The sequence below is a fragment of the Monodelphis domestica genome, chromosome 6 (assembly GCF_027887165.1).
Source record: "Monodelphis domestica isolate mMonDom1 chromosome 6, mMonDom1.pri, whole genome shotgun sequence".
In the NCBI taxonomy this organism is placed as follows: domain Eukaryota; kingdom Metazoa; phylum Chordata; class Mammalia; order Didelphimorphia; family Didelphidae; genus Monodelphis; species Monodelphis domestica.
Genome location: NC_077232.1, coordinates 132,229,674 through 132,244,624, shown reverse-complemented (window position 1 = coordinate 132,244,624; position 14,951 = coordinate 132,229,674).

Genomic DNA, 14,951 nt, shown 5'->3' with positions numbered 1-14,951 from the left:
AACAGGGATAGGTTTATTTCAAACCATCAGCAATTCTATATATCACCAACAAATGCCTGCAAGAAGAAATAGTAAGAGATAACTAATTATACACAATAGAAAATCTAGGATTGTACCTACCAAAACTAACCAAGGAACTATGTGAACATAATTGTAAAGCTGATTTTATACAAATACAATCAGAATTAAATAGAGAAATATTGACCATGGATGTGCAAAGCCAATATAAATGAAATTATATTCCTACCTAATCTACTTGTTCAATGTCTTGATTACCAAAAATTATTTTATTGAACTAGGAAAATAACAAAAGAATTCATTTGGAAGAATGAAAGGTCAAGAAAAGCAAATGAATTATTTAAAAACATGTAAAGAAAGGAGTCTAGCGGTATCACATTTCAAGTAGTAATTATCAAAGCTATTAGGTGCTGGCTAAGAAATAGAAAAGCAGATAAGCAGAACAAAAACAGACATAATAAAGAGAAAAGGAAATGTTAGTGTTCATAGTTGGTAGAGTTGTGAATTGATTTGCCCATTCTGGAAAAAAATTTGTTGCCCAAAGGGCAACAAAACTGTTCATGCCCTTTGATCCAGCAATCTCATTGCTATATTACAAAGAGGTCAAAGAAAAAAGAAAAAGAACCAATGTAGAGGAAAACAATACTAGCTTTTGTAGTAGCTATTATTTTTGAAGCAAAGAATTGGAATTCAAAGAGATGCTCATAAGTTGGTGAATGTCTGATCAAGTTGTGATACATGATTGGGAAGGAATACTACTATAAGAAATAGCAAGCAGGATGGTTTCAGGGGGAAAAACCACAACATTGAAAGATATATTAATTGCTGCAAATTGAAGTGAGCAGAACCAGGAAAAAAGTATGTACAGTAATATTTTAGGGATGTTGTAGAGATGTGAAGATTTAGCTATTCTAATCAAGGCAAAGATCTACGATAATTCTAAAGGAACCACGATGAACAAAAATGCTATCCACTTCCAGAGAGAAAGAAGTCTTCTCAAGGGTTTCAAAGATGAAAAGATCCTATTATCTATTTACTTAATTCATATTTGCAAAATAAATTCCATCTAAACAACCCAACTACTCATCTCACTTCTGTTGGAAGACTCAGTACCTTTTGAGAGAGGTGATTTTACTTTTGGATAGTTTTAATTATCAGTAAGATTTTTTTTTTCTTGTGATATCAAGGTGACCAGTGTTTTTATGAAACTCTCATCTATTGTTCCAGGTTTTTCACTTTATACCTAAAAGAGGAGAAAATCTTGTTGCTTTTCCACATGACATTCAATTAAATACTTGAGGACGCTATCATTCTCTGTATTCCCCGAGTCTTCTTTTTTCCAGGCTAAAAATTTCCATTTCCTTCTATAAATACTTATAGGACATGAATTCAAGTCCCTTCTTTCTTCTAGTTGACATTCTCAGTACACAACATAAGAACAAAGAATTTTAGGTTTAGAGGAAGAAGATACCTTACATACCAACTTAACCTTATAGAATCATGGCTATAGAACTAGAAAGGACTTGAGTGGACATCTAGATCAAACCTCTCATTTTACAAATGAAGAAACTGGGGGGCAGCTGGGTAGCTCAGTGGATTGAGAGCCAGGCCTAGAGATGGGAGGTCCTAGGTTCAAATCCGGCCTCAGCCACTTCCTAGCTGTGTGACCCTGAGCAAGTCACTTGACCCCCATTGCCTAGCCCTTACCACTCTTCTGCCTTGGAGCCAATACACAGTATTGACTCCAAGACAGAAGGTAAGGGTTTAAAAAAAAAAAAACAAATGAAGAAACTGAGGACCAGGATGAATGTAACTTCCCAGCAATACACAGGAAGTACATCACAAATATGGAACTGAATCTGAGTTCCCTGACTCCAAATTTATGCTTTTTACTGTATTTACATGCTTATGTTTCCCTTAAAAACACTTTATCTTCAATATTACAATCAATACTGAAAACAGAGCAATATAATGATCCAAGATAGTTTTGAGAATTTATTTTTTTTATTATAAGGCAGAATAGTGGTAAGTGTTAAGCAATGGGGGGTTAAGTGACTTTCCCAGTCACACAGCTGGGAAGTGTCCGTGTTCAAATTTAAACCCTTTCTATCCTAGATCTCAATCCACTGAGTTACCTAGCTACCCCCTTATATTTCCTTTTAAACTGTGACACTTTTTAAAATTAAAATTTATTCATTTAATTAATTAATTTAGAATATTTTCCATGGTTACATGATTCATGTTCTTTCCCTCCCCTCCTCCCACCTCTTCCTATAGCCAATGAGAAATTCCACTGGGTTTTGCAACAATCAACTCATTGTTGTGAGTTTCTTGATAAACATTACTCCATTGCTCAGGATTTCTGAAACTAATTTCTTAAAACATATGTATAACAATTTAGAGTCAAAGGCTAATTTTCAGCTGCTATAGTTTTACCTTTTCTGAGAAGCAAGACATTTTCCCTTTCTCCTGGCTTATAATATTTCTGTTTTCCACAATCTTTCATAACACTAGACAGTTCAATTGCACTAAGGAAGTGGAATCAATCAAGGAAAATGAGGAATATTCTAATTATTTTCTTAATTATCTTAGCTTTTCACTACATCTTAGTTTTCCCCCCTCTTTTTTTCCCAGTACAAAGGTCATTCCCCTCAGGAGGAAAAACAAAAGCAAAATAACAATTTAATATCTTGCCTTTTTCTCTTAAATCATCCATATGCTATCCTCTGATAGCATCGTCCTATCTCTCCAGTCACCTTGGCTTTTCCTTAATATAAATCCAGGGGGAAAATTGATATTATCTTTAATCACCAAAATCTGTTCTTTTGACATAGGCACTTATAACACTAGCTTTCTATGGCTGTGCCAGTCTTTTGTATTCATTCTCAGTTACCTGTTGTGGTTCAATTCATTCAGTTATGTCTCTGTGACTCCATTTGGTTTTCTTGGCAAACAACAAAACAAAACAAAACAAAAAACAAGTGTGTTTGACCATTTCCTTCACTAGTCAATTTTATAAATTAAGTAAGTCAGTTTTGAACTCAGGTCTTCCTAACTCCAGGTCTTATATTCCATCCACCATATAACCAGAGTGTCTAATCAAAGAAATTTCTCTGAGTGAGACTAAAACCCAGGGAATGACAGCCAAAAGTCAAATTCTAACCAATAACTACCTATATTTGCTGCCATTTTCTGTGTTTTCAGATGGGGATGGGATCTGGACATGTCATTTCATCATTACAGGTAAATCCTAGATGAGTAGATTCCCAGTACAATTTTGAATCAACAATTTAAAAAAATCATGCTTTTATAGAGTTGCTAGAGCAGTGGAATTCTACAGGATTTGATTAGGATAAAACCTGTGGGTGTCAGAGGTGAAACTTGAATACCAGGCTTCTACCAGGAAAGTTAAAGGCCATCTCCCTGCCCATAACCCAGAGCTGTCAAAAATGTTGACCCTTTGCCACATGTGGACCACAACATGGAGAGCAGACCAAACAGATTAAAATGTAATTGGAAAATTTTAGCAACATAAATAAATATAGATAAGGTAATTCATGGTTTTCTAAGTCTACGTGGAGCCAGTGGGAATCCATATTAGTCATCTGTTTCTATTTGACACCACTTTTTAAATCCATTCTATGTCTTCCTTCTATATATGTATGTTAAAAATCTAAATAGGTTAGTGTTAAAATAAAAATTCTAATTATTCTACCTTAGCTGCCAGTCTCACTCCTGTGTATTTACTCTTCTAAATAAGAATAAGATGCATTTTAAAATTTCTTGATTCTTATCATTATGCTCAGTCATGAATTTATCACCAGATCTGTTCTGATAAGAGCACATTCGATGCTTTTGAATTGAAATACCCTATTGCTTCTATATTATATCTCTTTGCCAGATTTGTGATGTTTTTTCGTAACTATTTATCTATTCCTTCCTTCTTTCTAAGTAGCCTAAAATACCTGTTAAAGATAATATTACTTTTTGTTTTCCTTCATTTAAAGTCAACCAAATGCCATAGTGGATAAATCACCAGGTTTGGCATCAGAAAGACCTAGGTTCAAATCTGCCCTCAGACACCTAAAAGCTCCGTGACCCCTAGGTAAGGTGCTTTACCCATTTCCCTAAGTTTTCTCATTTGTAAAATGAACTGGAGAATATAGTAGTAAGTGACCATAGTAATCAGTGTTTGACATACACAAAAATCCAAGCTTTTGAAAGAAGAACTCAGTATTCAAGAAAAACTGCTGGGAAAATTGGAAAACAGTAGTAGTCACAGATCAAAGTGAAGTGAAAATGGATATTGGTAATTAGAGGAAATTCATAGATAAGGAAACTCCCTGTATGATTTTGAATCAACATATTTGAAATTCATTCTTTTACAGAATCACTAGAGCAATGGAAGTTCATGGGTTTTGCCTAGGGTCAAAACTGTGTCAGAGTAATCAAAAATGGATCCATGATTTAGAAATAAAGGGTGATAACATGAATAAATTAGGGGAATGTGAAATATCTATGGATAAGGAAATAATTTATATATAAACATGGCCTAGAGGACATTACAAAATATAAAATAGATGAGTGAAAACAAATTAAAAAGATTTTGCACATACAAAACAAAGACAAACAAAATTAAAAGAGAAACAAGAAAATAAAGAAGTTTTTTTAATAGTAAAAACTCTGACAAAGGACTCATATATATATATATATACATATATATATATATATATAAAGAACTGAATATGCATATTCTCAAAAATATAGAAAGAAAATATATAGAGAGAACTAAATTGAGATTATAAGAATACAAAGCATTCTCCAGTTGAAAAAATGGTCAAAGTATATGAACAGGCAAGTCTTAGATGAAGAATTTGAAAATATTATTAGTCATGTGAAAAAATGTTCCATAATCAGTATTGGAAAAATATGAATTAAAACATTTCTGAGGGACTACTTCACATATATCAGACTGGCTAATATGGCAAAAAAGGAAAATTATAAATGTTGGAGAAGATATGGCAAACCTGAAATACTACTCTACTATTGATGGAGCTGAGAAATAATAAAGCATTCTTGAGAACAATTTGGGACCACACTCTATTGGTCATGACACTGTGCATACCCCTTAATCCTGCAATACCACTATTTGATCTGTATCTCAAAGAGTTTGAAGATAGGTGAAAAAGTATCTACTTCCATACTAATATTTATATCCTCTCTTTTTGTAATGGCAAATAACTGGAAACTGAAGAGATGTCCATCAGTTGGGGAATGGCTGAACAAGTTGTATATATGATTTTAATGGAATTGTGTCACAAGAAATGATTAACAAGACAATCACACACACACACATACAAACACAAACAACCCACAAACCTGAACTTATATGAAATATTGCAAAGTCAAATGAACAGAAGCAAGAGAACAATATATATAGTATCAGCAATAATGTTCAATCATCAACTGTAAATGAATTAACTATTAAAAGTGACACAAGGATCCAGGGCAACCCCAGGGGAATTATGATGACATATGATCCTAAAGAGCTTACCACTGTACCCTCTATGTATACTTCTTCTAACTACTATAATAAAGATAACAATATGTAGTAAAATTTGGGAGATCTCAAATTTCTATTCCTTCTTTACTGAAGTTATTCTCCATGGGATCTACACTTGTGTATATACATAGGTGGTTTTTGCTCTACTCATTTTTCACTATAAAATTCTTTTAACTGGATTTTCAAGATACCAGACATAATTACAAACCTTTTCTAGATGCACTTCCAACCATGATTTTTATTACTTTAATTTCAGCTATAATATAAAAATCTAAATTCTATTACCAGACTTCTACCTCTACTTTTCAAATGAATTATTCTCTTCTGTACCCCTTCTATTCAGTGCACTCAGTGAACATATCTTACATGTGCCCCTTTCTTCCCCTTGAAACTGTTGCCAACTTAATTTACACTTTGAAAAACTCATGCTTGGACACTGTAATCATCTTCTGGTTGTTCTAACTGTCACAACGTTCTAGCTACTGACGATTATGTTCCACTCAGCTGTCAAAATGATTTTCCTAAAACACAACATCACTTCTTTACTCAAAAATCTCAAGTAGTTCCCTTTAACCTCCAGGATCACAGAAAAAGTACTATGACATTCAAAGACCTTCTTAATCTGTCTCTACTTTTCCAGGCTTTTTTTTAATACCTTAGATCCTCAACCCCCACCTACTTTTTATATTCAAAAATATTAGCTGCTTTGATGTTCATCAAACCACACAATCCATATACAGACTCTGGGCATTTTCAGTAGGTTGTCTTCCATATCTGGAATTCTTCTCTTCCTCATCTCTGCATCCTAGCTTCCCTAAATTCCCCTAAATTTGATCTAAAATCCTATTTTCTACTGTCTTTCCTAATCCTCTTTATTTTGAGTGTCCTCTCTCTAAAGATTATCTCCATTTTACCTCATATATAGCTTGTTTCATTCTTTGAAGGCCAAGAAGCTACTTCCTCCTCAGAATATTCATACTTATCTCCATTACAAAGTACTTAAGCAATAAAGACATGTCTCTGAAGTATAGCAGGACCCATGACAAAGATGGCAAGGCTATATGAAGCAGATGATTACAGTCCAGATTAGACTGTCTTTTAAGACATTGGTCAGTTGTCCAATACTTTTCCTGGGGCCATTCCTTAAGTTTAATCAATATATTGACATTTATTAATTAACTAGTAGGTGCCAGATACATTTCCTAAATTCTGGAGATGCAAAAAGACGCAAAAGAAAATCCCTAACTTAAGGGGATTCTATTTATTCACTCAAAACAATTCTATCCATGTGAAGGTCTTCGAAGATTCTGAAGTTGCACCAGAGGTTAGATTATGGGAGTTATCTGCATGCCCTAAGGAGGGAATATATTAATATCATTAGCATTTGTCATGCATAAAAGATTTAAATCTAATTTTCTCCATTACAATAAGATGAAAGATAATGTAAGTTCAATGTGATTTTTAGAATTTCAAATTGTTCTAACAATATTATTATATGGCATGACTATGGAATAAAGCTATAAACAGGAGAGAAAAATCTCTACTACACATTTGAAGCACAATTTTGAAAGAAGAAACACTAAGACTTTCATAGGCCTCTGATTTTGCTTAATATTATCATATAATTTTAGATTTAAAAGAGTATTTACTGATCATCTCTTCCCAAATGCCATCATATTCAGGAATCTTTTCTCTAACATCCCTGACATATCAGAATGTAGACTGTGCTTAAATAGTTCTAGGGACAAGAAGATCACCACATTGGTAGGCAGTCTGTTCTACTTTTTGGATGGTTCTAATTGTGAAGATATTTTCTTCATATTATGCCAAAATTTGTTTCTTTAGAATTTCCAAGCAGTAAGTCTATTCTTACTATTCAGTACTTATGTAGTAACAGTATTTACTCTTCTACTTAACATACTTATGTATCTGAGGATAGCAAACATATCTCTTCTCCCCCTAGCTATAGCCTTTAGAGTAAATATCTCCATCTTTTTCGACTGTTTATCATAAGGAATATTTTTTTTCAGATTCCTCACTATCTCATTCATTCTCCTATTCCTTTTGATGACCAATTTGTTAAACTTCCTACTTAAATTGGGCACCCCAAGCTGAACACAGTATTCCAAAAGAAGCCTAGTTAGGGTAGGGTTCAATGGGGCTATTCTCAAGTCCATTGTTCCAAATATTATACTTTACTTATTCCAATAAAACATAAACTTTTGCAGAACAAGGACTGTTGAATTTTTGCATTTATGTCCTCTGACATAGCAAAATGGCCAAGAGATATGGAGAATGCTCCAAGTATCAGCTGAAGATGATATTTCTCGATAGCTTTAGATTCTATTTGTTTTAGTCTGAATCTTGTCACCCCGTGGACACATTTTTTATAACCCTATCTTCAGTCTTAGAAACAATATTTTGTATTGGTTCCAAAGCATAATAGCAGTAAGAACTAGGCAATGGGGATTAAGTGACTTGCACAGGGTAATACAGCTAGGAAGGGTCTGAGTCCAGATTTGAACCCAGGACCTTCTATCTCTCAGACTGGCTCTCAATCCACTGAGCAACTAGTTTCCCTCTCTTATGAACAAATATTGAACTTGAAGTCATCTTAGAGATCTAAGACCTACTTCATTTGAACTGCTTCATAATGGTTTCCTAATCACATGAAATATATTTAAAATAAAACCTTATATGCAGAATTTTATATTTATTATATATGTTTATATATAAAATCATATAATAATAATATTATATATAGTGTCTATTGAATTTTCTTTATTTGTTTAGGTCCAATGTCAAGATCTTTGTGGATTATTATTCTGTGATATAATATATTCCTTCTTTTCATGTCCCTTATTTTGTGTCTTCTGTAAATGTGAACATGCCATTGATTCTTGCAAGTAGTATGCTGTCAAAGATGAATATTAAGTACCTGGAGAATTAAATTGTTTGTTGAAAGTATAAGAATGGTGTGATTCTTATCATTCTCTTTTCTTCCTTTATATTACTTTTCCACCATCACAGAACACAAATGGAACTACAAGACTTTTTTTTTGTTAAACTCTGACTTTACTTCTTAGAATCAACCCTAAACATTGGTTCCAAATCAAAAGAGTGATAAGGGCTAGGGAATGGGGGTTAAGTGACTTGTCCAGGGTCACTGTGAAGAGTAAATTAACTCTCCCCTGCCCGTTTTTAGATTAAATTACCAAAAGTGTATACACCCCACTTACACTTGAGTGTGGCAGGTCTATGACCCACATGTGCGATGGTGAATGATGAATCAGAATTGACTGATTCTGCCCCCTGAGCAGTCCTAAGCAAAGCTTTAGCTGTAATTGGTATATGTGAAATGGAAGAAAGTCACAGGAAGTGATGAAAATGAATGGTCTTTAAAAACATTAAGGACTTCCTGTGAAGAGGTCTTTGGAGTCTTTTGGGTCTTGGGTCTTCAACTTGACCTTGGAGGAGCTCTGACTGAGAATCTTGGACTGCTTCTATCTTCCTTAGAACTACCACTTGAGGTGAGTGAAAAAAGCTGACTTCTTTCCTGGATTTCTGAAGGGACTAACCTCAGGAGAGACCTACCTTCTTGAGAGAGGCTTCCTGCATCCCCAGGTCCTTCTGTCAAGGCTGAGGTCCCTCCAGCTAAGGACTAATTAACCATGCCTGGGTTGAACCAGGGGCTGGAGCACTTAGTGTATAGATTAGATATCTTACCCCATCCTCTCTCTGATTTTCTTACTTTCACTCTTTCTACATTTTATGAATAAATTGCTAAAACAAAAATCATTTTGGAATTGAGTAAATTCCTGGAGACCCTTTTCTTAAATCATTCAGTCCAGCCTTTTATAATAACCTCTTCTATTTCTACCCCCTACAGTCACACAACTAGGAAGTGTCTGGATCTAGTTTTGAATGCAAGACCTCTCATCTCTAGACCTGATTATCTAACCATTGAGCCACCTAGCTGCCCCCCAGCCATCAGACATTAGGAACATCTTATATTCTGGACTAATTCACGGGTTGCTGTGGCCAGTCCCTCTCATCCCACCACACAAAAAATAAGAGCATATCCACAATGAATGGTTATTGCTCCAATGATAAGCCCATCTAAAACAGAACAAAAACAGCCATATAGGCTGTTGCCAGACCCATGTTTACCACTCAGTACTGTCAGAGTTTAATTTCCTAATAAGGCTGAACACAAAATGATAAAACTTGACCACAGAAATTCATGAAGACCTTCTACAATGGCATTCAGTGGCATCCTGTGCTAGAAGAAAGAGCACTCTCCCTGATGAAATTGTGTGTCCTTTTAAAATCTTAAATAAGAACACGAAAATGATTCTCCACCAAGGCTAAAGAAGCTCTTTGCTCTACTTTTTCGGACTTCTTATTAAAATAAATAAATAACATGTTAGTGTTTCATTTTGGAAAGAATCCTTCTACATCTGACCATTTCTCAAAATAAGGCATTGTCATAACTATTTCTGTTAAAATCCCTTATACTAGATCATTCTGAAGGACCTATATCCATTTCTAACGTATGCCAATTTGGCCTTTGCTAAGCTTTATACTGAAGACTAACATGCAACTAAACCCCATCAGAAACATGACAGACTATGTGTCTCAAAATCCAAGGTGAGGTAAGTTAGCAGATGAGATCCCAAACACTGTCCAACTATATAATTATATCCAGGACCATGTGCTGTCTATTATCAATTTGAATTGTGGATAATCAAAATGGAGCAGGGGAATAAAATGTTATGGCCCAGAGGAAACATTTGATTTCTTTTGATGTAGTCTAGTCATTTTCCTATGAGGTCTTATTAAATTAAATTCAGATTTAGTTTTCACAACTGGAAGTTAATAGTTTTAATATTCAGAAGAAACAATTTTGGACTTTACTTTCATCACAGTCTGCCACACAAAAAAAGAATAATGGAATGTAGAAGAGAAAAGGATTTCACTCAGTAGGTCATCTTTCCTAGTTATTAGTCTTGAAAAAGGTACAGTGCTGTTACTTGTCTCATTGCCTTGTACACAGAATTGTTATGAGGATTAAATTAAATAATGCATGTCTAGAATTTGCAAACCATAAAGTGGCATATAAATATGACCTATCAATGACCATGATGAAGTGAGGAGCTTTAGGTTCACCAGATTTAAATTCAAATTCTGGTTCTAGTAATTTCAGTTTGATGTCTTATAAGGTGTATCTCCTTCAGCAAGTCACTTCAACTCTCAGATTTTAAATTTCCTCAGCTGAAAAATTGGAAAAAAATATAATTGTATCATGTATCTCCCAGAATTCTTGTAACAAAATAAATAAATAAAATCACTAAGTAAATGAAAGTTCTTAAAAATACAATGGGACATTATTTTAGGTGACCACCACATTCCAAGACTCTGAAAGTTGAAAATCCCAAATAAGAGCAAACCCATTTATTTATTAACTATTTTGTATGCAAATATACACAAACACTTTATGACTTTTCTTAGGCTTATCAGAGCTAGCAGCATCACTTCTCTTATTGACAACAAAAAAGGATTAATGAAACAAAGAAAAGCACTACTATGATAATGCAAGAACAAAACAATATAAAGATTCACATGAACACTTCTCAGAGTGAGAATGGAGCATGACTGGACTAACTGCTATGAGACCTTACATTGCTTGGGAAAATGGCATGCATTTTGCATGTAATTAATTTTTTAAATTTCATGTATTTTTCTGCCTTTTTAAAAAATGGCCAGTTGTGTGTATGTGAATTTCAGTATGCTGAGTTGTGTCAAACAAGGTCCTACTGTATAAGTATGAGATACTGATTCAGACTTGCCTAGGATCGCTTGGCTAGAAAGTAAAAGAAAAAAGAACTTGATTTACAATTTCTAGGATTTTAAAGTGTTTTTTTTTTTGGTTTCATCTCCTGCTCTCCAGTATACAGTATTGATAACGATAGTGCTATATTAACTTCAAAGTAAATTCCCCAATTTTTAAAAATTTCCTTTCACCTTTAGAACAAGTACAAGAGGTAGGTAAAGGCTAATGAGGAAAATGGGGATCAGAGTAGATGACTTGCTCAAGGTCAAAGAGTACACTAATGGCAGAAATGGGCCTGGCAAATGTCTTCATATTCTGCCTTTCCCCTTATGCCTTTCTGCCTTACCTTAAATGTGTCTAGCAATTTACATTTTCATGACACTAACATATGTTATCCTAAATGAGTTGTCAGAGAGGGCAGAGCTCTCTCTGGAAAGGAACTCTATAAATTATATCTCTGATTGTTCAGAAGAAAAAGTAAAAGGGAACCTAGGAGGTTTCAATGTGAAGCACATCCTCTTGGAATTTTGGAGGTTATAAGCTGTCATATTGTACAGGAAAAAAGGTAAGCTCATTACCACTCTCCATCCCAAGTGAAATGTACATTTGAATTAAATTATTATGAAGAAATCATTTGAATGAGAAAGGATTTGAAAAAGGAAATGTGGCTTTTTATTTTTAAGATATTTAAGGACAATTGACTTAAAAAGCCACCTAACTGAAGCCACAGACTTCTCTTGTGTAAACTCATATTTCTTTTAGAAAGAATGTTATAGGAAAATAATGTAATAAAACTATAATTGAGTTGCCTAGAGGATGTTGAAGATGCTACTGCTGACTTGAACCTTCTCCAAGAAGCTGCTGTGGCATTTCATAAAACTGCAGGCTAAGAAATTAAAGCCTCTGCTATGGAGGAATTCAAAAACTCAAAAATCTCTATTTGTCTATTGATTTTTTTCTGGCATTATGCAGTATTTAACAATTACTCATATATAAGAGGAGATGTAAGAACTTTTATGGTCTCATAAGTGAATTGCAACATAATTAGAGGAAAAACTCAAATCTTGAGAAATGATAGCCTTTTATAATAAAGAATAGAAATATTTGTATTAATCCACAGTTTAGTCTTTCCAAGGTTTTCACTGGAAACTAAATTTCATATATTTGCTTTCCTTAAAAAATAAAGATTATACCAATTCTTTGATAGATCTATGATTTTATTCTAACCTTTACTCTGACATAGACAGATAAATATTTAGATAGATGGTTAGATAGTTACAGATGAGTAAATGATGAACTAAAGAAACAAAAAACCCATGAAAAATTGAGTGATATTTGTTATCTCTGTGATTATTGTATAGTATTGGGAAGAATACTAGATGAGCTCAGGAGCACCTGTTTTCAGCTATCATCTCTAACTCTTGCTAGCTGGATAACATAGTTAATATTGTTTACTCACCTGGAGATTCAGCTTTCTCTTCTCCACAATGGGTTGTATCTTTTGGAACACTGTGATCTCTATCTCTGAATAAATAAAGTTGAGAATTCCCAAAAGATAAATGGAGGAAAAAAGATGATGGGTCTAAACAGGCTTTGACATGTTACCAAAAAAAAAAAAAAGGAATTATAAGAGAAGCAATGGAATTAAGATATCAGAGATATAGTGGAGATGAAGAAAATGACCTTAATCATACAATGGCACTTGAAAGGCACTCAACAAATGTTTGTTGATTGCATAATGGATGGAGGTATGACTGGACCACTAGAATACTCTACTGATATACTTATGATGTTAGGGGAATAGGAGGAAAGAAAAAACAAATGTTGGTTAGATCCTCCCATGGGTAGTTATTTAAGGAAATAGACAAGAGTCAGACAAGTTGGGCAGGCATGAATTAGACCCTTCATCATTAGAAAGAATACCTATGAAAATGAGATCAAAGAACCATTTGATTACAGGGAGAATACCTCTAAATCTTCCAGAAATAAACTGGAGATCCAACACATTGGGGACTTTATTATTCAGATAGTATTCACAGGTACCAGCAGGCTTATCCATCTATTGTGTTTCATTATTATTATTTGAAAAGATAACTTCCTTTTTTGGTCATACCTATCCTTCATAATTTTCTATTTGATGCTGCTTATACACAAGCAGTAAATGATAAAAAACAATTAGTCTTTGTCTTTATACCATTTTCACCCAATTGCCCTTAGGTTTTTTGTTATCTTAATAAATATGATTATTGCACTGTTTCAGACTACAGTTAGTCAGGTTCGTCAGTTCATAATCAGTAGTAAAAATAGACCTTGTACTTTTTAAGAGCAAATCTGGGATCTTTGAAAGCCCTCTATAATTTTCCAAAAGCCATCCTGATATACTTTCTACATTAGTTCAATTATGGTTCCAGTCCATTATCTATTTGGAGGTCTTATCCAACAGGTATATTGTCAAGGGCCAACTCCTCCAGAAATCAATGAGGCTGAATAGCATACATTGACAGCACATGCCTTTTATTCCCTTTGGTTTTCCAGTGAGGATTATTAGACTGGTTACATTTATAGTATTTTAAATTAATTACAGTATTTATGGTTGATTATCTTCAAGCAGGGTTATTTTTAGAGCATTAGCAAAGATTAGACACTGCTTCTAAAAGTAGTTTCAATAGTCCTATGGAACCATGTACTATTTTTTTCATGAAATAGCATATATTTTTATGGTTTATTGAAATGTTTAGCATAACATTGAGGAAAGGAAAAAAAAGAAAAAAAAACTTAATGATCTTTTTATCTAATCTGGTGCTTAGAAAAGTGTTTGTTTCAGATATATTATACATTGAATTAATGCTAAATAGCAAAGTATATGGAAGATGTTATCCACTAAAGTAGTTATATTTGTATACGCTTTTTAGAAGAGTAGCAATCTACTAAAACTAACACTGAGTTTGGAAATAGAAGCTCATGGACTGAATCCTAGTTCATACATGTATTAACTGTTTATTAATAAGTGTTATTTAATCATTCTCAACCTGAGCTTCATCACCTCTAAAATGAGACCCCACCAAAAAAACTAAAAAGCATTTGTACTACTTACCTTGCAGTGTTTTGGGACAAAGTTATTTATAAACCTTAATGTTTGAGTGATTAATTTATCATATATTGAGCACTTACCATGGGAAGAATAGCAACAAGGAGGCACAGTGAATTGAACACTGGGCTTTGAATCAGGAAGATTCATTTTGAGTTCAAATCTGGACTGAGACACTTACAACATGACTCTGAATTTGTCACTTAACACTGTTTAACCCTAGTTTCCCTTCTATAAAATGAACTGTAGAAGGAAGTGGCAAATCTCACTTGTATTTTTGCTAAGATAAACCCCAAATGGGGTCAGGAAGAGTCAGACATGGCTGATGAATGACCAAATGATATAGGAAGAACACTCAGGTAAATTCTGGGAGAAAGGCAATGTTTAGAAAGATCTTGCCTTCATGGATCGTAAAGCCCAAGTATGGAAGGGAGGATTATAAATCCAGA